Source organism: Callospermophilus lateralis, unplaced genomic scaffold (assembly GCF_048772815.1).
Source record: "Callospermophilus lateralis isolate mCalLat2 unplaced genomic scaffold, mCalLat2.hap1 Scaffold_708, whole genome shotgun sequence".
NCBI lineage: Eukaryota > Metazoa > Chordata > Mammalia > Rodentia > Sciuridae > Callospermophilus > Callospermophilus lateralis.
In genome coordinates, this window is record NW_027515187.1 from 488,291 (window position 1) to 500,770 (window position 12,480).

At 40.4% G+C, this 12,480-nt stretch overlaps 1 pseudogene; it reads left to right on the forward strand.

Annotated features, from left to right (window-relative positions):
- Nucleotides 1-738: 738 nt before the first annotated feature.
- Nucleotides 739-12,480, forward strand: part of LOC143388609 (short transient receptor potential channel 7-like) — a 63,791-nt pseudogene continuing 52,049 nt past the window's right edge.

The window sequence follows — 12,480 nt, forward strand, 5'->3', positions numbered from 1 at the left end:
GCAGAGTGAAGAAAGGGAATAGAAAATTCAGGAAGGGTCAACTGGAGAATCAGAAAAGTTTAAGATGTCTAAGTCAGTGGAAGCTGAGGGATCATCTGGCCCAGCCCCCTTCTTCGGTACTCAAGGCTAGCTGGAAATGGAGCATACTGACTTGAGCTCAAATTACATGATAGCTGTTAGTTTATCTCATTTGCCATTTAAAACCTTATTAATTTCTTAGGTAACTTGTTTAAAGTCACAGACTGGCAAATGGCAGAGCCGGAATTCCTACTTTAAACCTTCTGACTTCAAATACTGTCTTTGAGCCTAGCTTCACTCACCTTCTTTATTTGAGATGAGGATAATAATGGTGCCTTCCTCATAGGTTTGATACAAGAATTAACACATATGTGAAGTTAGCACCTATATATGTTAGCATAGCACCTGTCACATAATAGGTACTTAATAAATCTTAACTGCTATGATTAATGGTATTAATAATCACCTCTATATTACACAACAGTGAGAAAGAATATTTAAAAGTGAACCCAACATTTAAGTTGATCTATTCCCCCCACCCATATAAAACTCCAGGTTCAGTCTTAAGAAGTTACAACTGAACTCCTTCAGGAGGGCTGATTACAGCCATCAGCAAGTGGCAATGACTCTAGTCCTGCTCCCTGTCACATTTTTTTTCTCTTAGATGCTTAATTTTCATGGAGAAATATATACACAGGCCTATGTGATCATACTTGCAGTATGGCAATGTACTGGGGCAAGACATTTGAGGCAAATGTGGCAGTAACTGTGGTGGACACAACCCTTGTAGAATGGGGGTAGATGCAAAAGAACAGAATAAAAGTAATACTGCCTACTTTCTCCATTCAAATTACTTCATTTAATCCCCCCATGGACCCTATTGTGCAGAAAGTTTTCTATGTTGTACCTAAGAAAACAAAAGCCCAGGGGAAACAAGTGACTTGCTTGACTACACAAATGGATAAAACAGGCCTTTGCCACACCCCTCCCCCTCCCCCTCCCCACACTCTACCTCTATCTCCCATCACATTCTACATCAACCCACATACAGCTCTGCTGGACTCCTGTACCCAAGGGTAGAAAAACTGGATAACTGAAGATTCTCCATTTGAAAAAAAAAAAAAAAAAGTTCAGGCAACTATTTGTCTTGATCTGGGAGTTTAAGACAATGATTTCTAATTAGATTTCATAGTTTGTAATAACGTTCCAATCATGATTTTTTTTATCTCAACAATTTTTGTTTGTTCTGCCTCTGAGGAGTCTGCAGGCCTCTGGGAATGTAACTGAACTTCTTTGCCTCATTGTCCCACAGTTTGGGGAGCAGCACCTTCAAAAACATGCAGTGCAGGCACACGAGCTTGAGGGAGAAGGGCCCCCGGTAGGCTATTCGGGGTCCCGCCTACATGTTCAATGCGAAGGGCACTTGCCTGACGCCTGAGGAAGAGCGCTTCCTAGACTCAGGCGAGTATGGCAACATTACAGTGGTCAGGAAACTGCTGGAGGAGTCCAAGACCCTCAATTTCAACTGCATGGACTACATGGGACAGAATGCGCTGTAGCTGGCCGTGGGCAACGAGCACCTGGAGATCACGGAGTTGCTGCTCATGAAAGAGAACTTGGCGTGGGTGCGGGCCGCATTGCTGCCGGCCATCAGCAAGGGCTACGTGCACATTGTGGAGGCCATTCTCAACCACCCGGCCTTCGCACAGTGCCAGCGCCTGACACTTAGCCCGAGGAACAGAAGCTGCAGGACGACGACTTCTATGCCTATGATGAGGATGGCACATGCTTTTCTCACGACATCACGCCCATCATCCTGGCGGCCCACTGCCAGGAGTACGAAATCCTGCACATCCTGCTGTTCAAGGGCACCCGCATCAAGCGGTCCCACGACTACTTCTGCAAGTGCATCTAGTGCACCAAGAAGCAGCGGAAAGACTCCTTCAGTCACTCGCGCTCCTGCATGAATGCCTACAAAGGACTGGCAAGCGCTGCCTATTTGTCACTGTCTAGCGAAGACCCCGTCCTCACCGCACTGGAGCTAAGCAACGAATTAGCCAGACTAGCCAACAATGAGACTGAATTCAAGGTAACTCTCCCACTCTTGAGGGCAGATTACCCAGTGGGCTCTTTTACATGTGCCCAGTATCAAAATGGGTTGTCTTCTGGTCTGAGAAAGGGTGAAAGCCTCAGGCTTTTGTCATTCAGGCTCACAGAGAGGAAGGGTTACACATCTCACCTGGATCAGATGTAGAACTGAGGGAAAAGCAGCCCACTAGGTGAAATATTTAAAAAAAAACATAAATGTAAATAAAAGGTGACTTTGCACAAATCAATATGGTAAAAAACAAGGAATTTGTGGTGCTGGGGCAGACACCTCAGCCCTATCCATGGTCACTTAGGAATGTCTAGGATACCAAGGTTATTTCCTGGTCTGGTCTTAGACTTCATGATTGTTTCATCTGCATGGTTTTGATTTGTCTCATTCACATCTCTATCCCATGCTGAACTGTGCTAATCTTAGGTTCAGTCTCAGCCCAATGTTAAAAGACACAGGATCGTCTTTCTTAAACCTCACCAGCTATTGCTATTTTCTTGTCAATGGGATGAGATGGCATCACATGAAAAAGCAAATAAAATTGTACAGTTGCTTGTCATTCCAGTAAATGGTCTAGGGCAAAGCCCTACAATTTAGCCACTCTGAGAGCACCTTACCTATCAGGCCAAAGGATGGATACTCATTTCCAAAGTCCATTATTTAAGAGTGGTCCTGTGCTTTTACTGTCAACTGACACTCCCCTGAAAGAGAAGACTAGGACATAATGTAAGAAACTCTTTTGACATGATGTTTAATAAAAGTAACAACACTTAGTGGGCATTTACTATATGCCATGCACTAACTGCCTTACTTATTGATCTTGGTTAACAATAACCAGTATGCTGCGGGTACTACTACTATCCCCATTTTGTATGAGAGCACAGAAGTAGACAGAAAGCACACAGTAAATAAGTAATGAAACCATTGTTCTAGTCTAGGCATCCAGAGCTGATTCAGTCACTCCAGCAAACCTGTGCCAGAGGTCTTGTTCATACATTGAGCTTCTCAAAATTTTATTGGCCTTTACCTGAATGATGAAGGGATTCCTCACTCCAGGTGTGGCTGGAAGAGTAGTAACTACAATTGGGCTCATTATTTCCCCTTTTGGCTATGGAACACACAAAAAGGCATCACATGGGGGCTGGCCATCAAACTGAGAAAAGATGTCATTTGCAAGTAAAAATTTCATTATCCAAAAGTAAGGCAATGCAAGAGCTATACCTTCATAGAATACAATTAGGTGACCAAGGATGTGTACCATTTCATAGCAAGGAAGGCTCTCCTGGGACATGTTGTTCATGGAGATCTCAAAGGATGGAATGAGATCAGGTCTTACTGAGCAGTAGGAGGTGGACCCAGGGGGAAAGAAGTATCTGGTGGCATTTGGATGAGCAAATGAAGATGAGGCCCAACAAAGCCCAGAGCAGGGAGGAGATAGATGAGGAACTCCATGTGACCAAAATACCGACTTCTTGCTGGGGCACCCAAGAGGAATGCTGAAGAGATGAAGTGGGGGGCAGATCTCAGAGGGCTCTTCATGTAAGGCTGAGCACTCTGAATGTTATTCTGTAGGAGGAAATGAAAAGCCACTAAAAGTTGATGATTCAGGTACTAAGTAGTGAAAACTAGAGTTTTGGAAATTTATTAACCTAAGACGAAATGGAGGATTTGGACTGGGACTGGGTGGGGCACTAAGACTAAAGATAGGAGCAATTCAGGAATGCATACATAAAGCCAGAAAGAAAAGGCTTGTCCCACCAGCTAGGGATAGATAAACTAGGCCAAGAGAAGGTAGCATGGCACCACAGATTGTGAATAGATAAAACACCCTATAATTAAGCTCATTTTATTTCATCTAATTCCTTAACATTATTCATGGCCTCATCTAGAAAACATGGTGGCTATTGATGCCGAGATTACCCAAAGAAACTCCAAAGAAATATAGCTATTGTCTCTTCTTTTCTCACACCAAGGGCAATGATGTCCCAAGCAAGGCTACTGGAACTTTTCTTATTCCCCAGCCTTCAGACCAATCCTAAACAGGCTCTAAAAAAGAAACAGCTAAGCCAATTACTTCAGATATTTCTGGCCAAGAAGGAAAAAAAAACAAGCAAAAAATGTGCTTTGGATTAGATTATCTGGATAATTGCACAATTCTCTACTTATCTCACATCTGGGAGCATGCCACCCTAAATAAAACAATGCTACACTAACATTTGTAAACACATCTGAGCCATTTGTTTCATTTACTAAAACCCAAAGTCTGGCATATTTTAGTGTACATAATATCTAAAACTGGAAGTTTGTTGAAATAATTTTCTATGATTTCAAAAGTAAATTATGGAAATTGTGAACAATTAAGAACACTACTAACATGATGGCAAATCCTTTCTATAATGTAGTCATTTACTCAGAATAAGAACTAGCATAAATACATTTGCTGGCTGTTAACATCCACCTAGTAACGTTTGTTTGAAATAATGTCTTTCAGATTGTTGACAAATGGTGCATTATAAATTAACATAACAGTTCCTTTAGAATTTTATTACTTATTCAACTATCCTTGTTTGTTCATTCCTGACATTATAAATCTTCTTAGAGAGCAGTTTAGCAGGAAAGAAGTCAAACTGTCATGAAAGAATAAAGAACCAGTGAATGTGTTATAATTGCACTCTTGATGAGTCTGTTCTGCTTTCTAGGGACTACATGTGGCTGCTTGTTGTCACATATTATGGAGATGATCTAGTGTCATCAATTATGTAAAATACTATCAGAGTTTCATTGGAAATATGTTACACGTCATCCTCCATATCTTCTAAAATGCTCACTCTGGAGTGACATGTCCTGACTAGTACATATCATCCAGGATAAGCTTGAATTTGGGGAGTCATTTTAACTTACTACCAGAATAGAGGCTAGTCATTCACAACCAGTGAAGCCAATGTCAAGGTCTCCAGTAAATTGTGTCTGGAATCAGATGCCTACTAGAAAGCCATATTTTTTGGTGGGGAAATTGTGTAGTTGTTCAAGGATTGCATATGTCTCTCTTATATTCTTGGGTCTAGAAAGATATTAAAATTCAACTGGTCAGTGGAGTATCCCAGTGCCTTAAATATACCCAGTAAATTAGTAAGCATTCCAGAAATACGTGATGAAAGGAATGAAATAAATCCTAAAAGAATAATCATTCCAGCTGCTGAAGCAAATTATTACTTTTATCTATGGCTCAAACTTAATACATTTATGGATTTCATAGTAGTATTTGATGAACATGGTGAAATGGGAAAGTTCTAAAGAAGACTACAGCTGGTAGCCAGGGATAAAACCTTCACATTCAATGACTGAAGACTAATCATATGTTGCATGTCTTCTTTGTCTTACCTAAAATAGGGTTTGAGAGCACTGCCCAAAACTGACATTTTGATTGATTGGTTTATCTATGCACTAGGAGCCAGAGAAAGGGAAGATTGGTGTGATCTGGACTATTCAGGGTGCTTTACCCTGGTGGAATGGGCTCTCTCTGTGTAGAAGCATCTGGGTTAGCAAGAAAAAATAAAGAATATGTCTATCTCGGTTGGGTTGTAACTCCTGCCACGAAGAATATAGAGGCCTCTGTATCTTTCCTGAATTAGTCTGCTTGGTTTTCTTTGCTGATCATTCTCTTATAAAATTGCTCAAGGTACCCCTTTATTTTGTTGATATCTTCCTAGATGCATTCCTAGGCGATTTGTCTATATGTGTTGCTCATCTGTGGAAATGATGTTTCAAAATGATTAGAAGTCAGTATTTCTTCCATTTTAGAGTAGGTGACAGCAGTGCCCTAGGGGCAGGGCAGGGGATGAGGAAGAAAAGGGTGACAAGGGAATACTGCAGGGCTTAGGAAAGAAAGGAGGATGGGATGGAGGGGTCCCTCTTGCTCCCTTAAATTTTGCTTCAATTTGAAAGCATCTACTTTCACCAAGTCAGAGAACTGTGGAAGCCCAACAAACAGTGCAGCTCAGTTATTTAACGTTTGCCCATTCTGAAGGCTAGAAAAGCTGCTGCTGAGGAAGATCTTCCTGTTGACACAAGAGCAGCATGGAGACTTGTGCTTCAGTCACAGCAATTTATTCTGACAGACCTCAGAGAGGAATCAAGAAAGCTAATGTTGTGACTGATTCTCCTTAAGTGTTAATGACCTTTGTCATTCCTGGTGGAATGGGCTCTCTCTGTGTTTTTCAATGGATAGTTAACCACGGATATTATGAAAAATAGATAATGAATTATATATTGATGTTGTGCTGTCATTTTAAGACCCATAAAAACCCTCCAGGCCTGAAATACCACAAATTAAAAATGCAAATAATGATAAATCAGGCCAATTTGCCACCTGCTATGATTTTAGTGAGATCCCATTGTGGACGGTGAATATGTTGAGATGACAGTTTGTAATCTGCTTGCAATCTTATCAAGACAGAAAAGGGAAGAGCTGGAGAGAAAGAGGAGTGACTTTGAATTTTGGTGCTGAGTGCTCAGAGTACACTTGAACTCTGGCCATCTGGGGCTAGGAAGACAAAAAGCTGAGTGAAGGTCCAGCCTAGGCTGGAAGCAGTCCCCAAAATTGAGTAAGTCTTATGCCCCACCCTCCAGTGTTTGTACTAGTTTCTCATATGGTTCGAATACTTTCAGGATTTTTAAATATTATAGACTAACACCCTAGGAAAATATATTTCCTTGAAGTTTGAAAGTTTTGCTGGTAGTATAAAAAAATGCCTGCTTAGCATGCAGGAAATGATTTGAAAATCATTTCTTTTTCCACTGGGGAAATATTTTTCAAGCTGTGAAGGTGCAAGTGTGTGGTGTATGTGTGTATAAGAGAATCTGGCAGAAAAGCCCTCAAAGCACTCACTTATGTATCATCCCTGATACACTAAGGAATCTGACTAGGCCACTCTAGGCCTGTGCTTGAACATCTAATGATGCACAATGACCAGAGAAGAGAATGACCACAGAAGGCAGGTGATGAGTGGAAGGGCCTGGCCCTCACTAAGCACATGCAATGAGGTGTGCTCTATTGTTGGTCAACCTGGGGCTATGGTCACAGGCCCCTGTACTTGAGAAGACTGGCTTATTTCATGAAAAGGGATAAAGGTGACTCTGCCCAAGGTAGCTTTGTCTTTCTATTTCATTGCCTAAGTATCTGGAGGAGCACTTTTGATAGAGCATTCATTAATGAGTCATAACAGGAAAATTAGCTAATTAATGTGTTCTTTAGTGACAGTTTTTTGAGATCACAAATAATGCCTAAAATTAGAATGCTCTTCTAGCTTTCTGCCAAGAGTATCAGCCTCTGAAATACAGGGAGACAGTGAAAATTGTGTTAGAGGTATTCAGGTGAGATGAAGGAAGCTATTAAACTAAAACATAGGTAGAGTCAGGCTCCAGTGATCACACAGTGTAGTCATGCTTTATTTCCTGGACACAGAAGAGTGGAGAGCAAAAGCTTGGCCCTGGAGCCAGTCAGACCTGGGTTTCATCTCCTACAAATCATGTAATTTTGGACAACTACTTGAAGTTAATTGTCGTATTTCAAAAATGAAGGATGGGAGGGAAGGACTATATACTTCAATCATAACTTCTTCAAAATGGATTGCTTCTTCCCCCACCCAAACATTTTCTCTTACCCTAATCTGCTCATCCCAGGGACACCATGATTTACTAAAACTTTGTGTACTTCATCCCACTTAACTTCAAGAAAGTGCTGGCACAAATGTGGTGCTCAGTAAATAAATAAGTTGGTAAATTTATGAATAATAGCCTCTGTGTGTTGGTAAGGATTAAATGAGATCAAGAATATATCTGTGAAGAGAACTAGACACATAATAAGCATTATTAATTTTTCACTAGAGAGCTCAGTGGCAATTCCTTTCCCAAAGCCCACTGAATTGTAAGCACTGCAACTTTTTTTTTTTTTTTACCATTAATACAGCTTACATTTCAGCACCTCCTCTATTCATAGGGTCTTTTTGATTTTGGCTAAGCTTCCTATCCCCTCAGCAGAGCTTTTCAGAAAAAGAAAAGATCTAGGTTGTACGTGTGAGCTCTGTGGTTAAAAATAGGCCAAGGGAGATGTTCTCCAATTGGAAAAATGCAGACCACTAAAACCAAATAAACTAAGAATGCTGCTCAAATATTACTGTGAAAAGAAGTGATGTGTGCTAGAAAGATAGAAAAGCAAAAGAGAGGGGGAGGAAATGGGCAGGCAGAGCTCCTGACAAATGCAAACAGAGATTTTAAAAAATATCTGTGGAAAAGATTCATCACCACACACTAAAAAAGGGGGAAAATCATTTCCTACACAAGTGAAAATATCTGTCTGAATTATCAGAGATACAGAGAAAAATGGAGATGGTTCTTCAAGAAAATTAGCCAATAAATAGTAGCACAAATTAAATCAAAAGAAAACACAAGGATTATTTCTCTGAAAGAGAAAAATCACAATGCTATATAAATTAATCAGAATGGGGGTAGCATTAATCAAGTATGCTGCACATATCATTGGCATGGAGGCATGCGTTTTAATTAGCAATAAATTCACACTCAGATTAAATGGGGAGATACATGTCAGGATGTTGGGAGAGGGGAAGAGTCTATAGACTCACAGAGTATCAGAACCAGATGAACCCTAGATATAGAGCTGTCTGAAACCCAAGCGCTCATGCCATAAATTCTTTTTTTTTTTTTTTTGGTACCCAGTATTGAACCCAGGGTGCTTAACCATCAAACAATTTATTTTTTATTTAAAGACAGGGTCTCACTAAGTTTATTAAGACCTTGCTAAGTTGCAGAGGCTGGTTTTGAATTTATAATCTTCCTGCCTCAGCCTCCCCAGCCACTGGGATTACAGGCAAGAGCTATCGTGCCCAGCCATGACAGATTCATTTTAAGCCTCTAGCCTAAGCAAGCCTCTGGGTTAGGTGCTCAAATAAATAATGAAGGTAAATTTCCCACCATCAAGGAGCTCATTGTCTAATGGAGGAAACAGACATTCTTCATACAACCACAAAAATAAACACAGCAATACAAATTATACACTATAAACCATAAAATTATAATCTCTATAGTTTTCAGAGAGTTGAGTCAGTGATGCAGATGTGTGTGTGTGTGTATGTGTGCATGTGCATGCACGTGTGTGTGTGTGTGTGTGTATGTGTGTGTGTATGTGTGTTTACATGCTCATATTTGAAGATTTTCAAAGAAGGCAATATTTTACTGAAACCCAAGGGCATAAAAGAGTAAAACAGACGTCAAGGAATGGAAAACAGGGTTCTGGGCAAAGAAAAGTTACATGAAATAACACACTGCTGAGAGGGAAAAGGAGGCTCATTCAGAAAATTGCAGGTTACATGGTATGGATTCATTGCAGGGAATCAAAGGAAAAATAAGCAGGTGATAGGGATGCTGACCAGGACCTCAGACAGGGCTTTACCTTTAGTGACCATGTAAAAAGCTGGACTTCATTGTAAGGTGAATCTGGAGAGCCATTGGAAGCTTTCAGCAGGTGAAAAAGTGACTCACATCTACAGTTTGAAAGATACAATCTGCCTACTGTAGAAAATGGATTAGAGAGAAAAAGAAAGGAAGAAGTTAAAGATTTCTGAGGAAGATGAGATCATCCCTGAATGAGGGTGAATGGCATGAGTTTCCAGAAGGACTAGCACATCTCAATCAGTGGGTGAATCATCACAGATGGACCCACAGCACAGTTAGAGGATGTGATTGCCTCCTAGACATTTTTGTTGTTATGAGCTTCCCAAGGCCCTGCTTCTCTCATCTCTGGTATCTATTGGGGCTACACAGGGGTGCACCAGGCAGTGGAGAAACACATGAAAAGGAAACAGAATATACCAGGGCTTTAACTTCTCCTCTAATTCAGAAGCCCAATGGAATAGGAAGAGGGCAAGAGAGTAAGGTAGATCCCAATCTGCCACCCTGACCTTTGAAGGAAAAAGTTGTTGACTTCCAGACTTGGCCAAATTATTCTCTGCAAAGCATTGGCAGCACAGAGATATTGGGAGGTGGAATCAAAAGTGATAATCCCAGTATTGAAAGGATCCCACTGATTTTTAATCTTTGCACTGCATGTTCCAGACTCTGAATACATCTTTGTCCCATTTTAATTTTTCATTCAAGTGAGAGAAATTGTTGAGTCATATCTATAATTTGTGTTAAACTGGAGTTCATTTTAGAATAAATATAAGCATGGAGTAGACCTTTTCTTCCTCCTCCTTTCCCCTTGAGGTTTTTGGTGTTTTGACAGACTACAAGGAGACAGAATATGGGCAAGGTTTTCTGAGCACCCAAAATCCCAGTTTAGTCAGGGTGGGTGTATTGGTTTTCTAGTGCTACCATAACAAATTATTAAAAATTTGGTGATGTAACACAAGAGAACTTTATTGTATTACAGTATTTAAGGTGAGACATTAGCAGGGCCATGCTGTCTCCAAAGGTTCTCAGGGAGAAACCATCCTTTCCTCTTCCTAGTTTCTGGCAGTTGCCACTAATATTATCTCATCAACACATCCCTCCAGTCTGTGCCTCTGTCAGCATGTGGTGGTTTTCCTGGATATTTCTATGTCTCTTCTCATAAGGGTGGCAGTCATTTTGGACTAAGGGGCCACCCTGCTCTAGTAGGACTCCATCATAACTAATTATACCTGTAACTACCCCATTATCAAATAAGATCACCTTCTGAATTTCTACTAAGGATAGGCCTTAGAGTAGGGGACACTATTGAGCAATACACTGGGAGAAGTACCAGGTTCACATGAATTAGAGAAGGCTGAGACCAGGAAACAAGGCAAATATTCAAAGGAAAGGAAGAGAAAAAGTCATAAATCAGTTATTCTGGATAACCAAAGTCAGTCCTACACTAGGAGGTCAGTCTGAAAGAAAAGGGTAAGGCTGCTGGTACCACTCATTGACAGAGACACAAGCACAGCCAAGGATGCTATACTACAACTCCATACAAGTGAGTGGGGGTGGGAGTGCTGGGGGAAGGAGGCAGGGTGGATAAAATGTGGGAAGGTAGGGACAGAAGCAATGGAAGGAAACTTGGTATTGAGGGCATTGGTCCTTTCAAGTATGAGGAAGGCATTTTCTTTTTTTCTAAATATTTTTTTAGTTGTTGATAGACCTTTGTTTTATTTATTTATATGTGGTGCTGAGAATTGAACCCAGTGCTTCACATGTGCTAGGCAAGCGCTCTACCACTGAGCTAGCCCCAGCCTGAGGAAGGCATTTTCAAGTGTTGGATTTTGGGGTAATAAAAATAAAATACTACTAATTCTAGAATTTTTAGAAAATATAAACTGTCAGAGGGGACAAAGAAGTGAGCACTAATTCCAGCACCTAAGAATATTACGTGTTTTGGATTGTTCTGCATAGAGTTTCTCCTATCCCAGGTGCAAAATTTGAATTATTACTGTGAATCAGATGATGGAATATTACCACAATATTTTTGTTACCCTTCATAATTTCTCTCCATTCCCATTCTCTCATACTAAAAGAGTCAAACATTGCAATGTATTTATATATTTAAGAATGTTGATATGTATCATTCATTCAAGGAACATATCTGATGCCCCTACAGTACTCTCAAATTCTAGATACTGTGAATACCTCAAGATCATTAAAAACCACATCATTTCTGCCCTCTTGAAGTTTATATTTTATTGCAGGTTACAGAAAAATAACTGTTGATTGGGTATGTTTGTGTGTTTATAAATTACATACAAGGGTATTATGGCATAAAAAGTTGTTCTTTCTTATTCTCTGTCACCCAGTGCCTTTTCCCCTGTTGTCTCTGTGTTGCTGTGGGTAAAAATGGTTCATTTCTTCTGTCTACCATCTAGTCTTTCATCCTCTGCACAGTCTTAAACTTATTCCTTCCCACAGGGATAGCATATATTGCTTCTAACTTCTTCTTGTCCCTACATTGCTTCTAACTTCTTATTACCACAAATGATGCTGCAAAGCCATCATTGTACCCTCTTACAATCTCATTAAGGTACTCCAGATTCAGGAAGGAACATCCATGTTTAACTTCACCAAATACACTGCTGCCCAGAAGGCCTGCCCTGGTTACACTCTCTTGGGGCTGCAGTTTGCCACATGATGCCAGCACTGAGTATTATTCTGCTTTCCATTGTCTGCCAGTTTGAGCAATGTGAAGTCACTTGATTTACATTTCTCTAATCATTAATGAAGCTGAGTACTTCCTAGACTGTTTAGTCATGTGAATTTCTCCTTACCATGAATTGCCTTTTTCCCATCTTTCCTTCACTCACTTTAAAAAATTCTTTATTTGTTCTTTTTAGTTATAC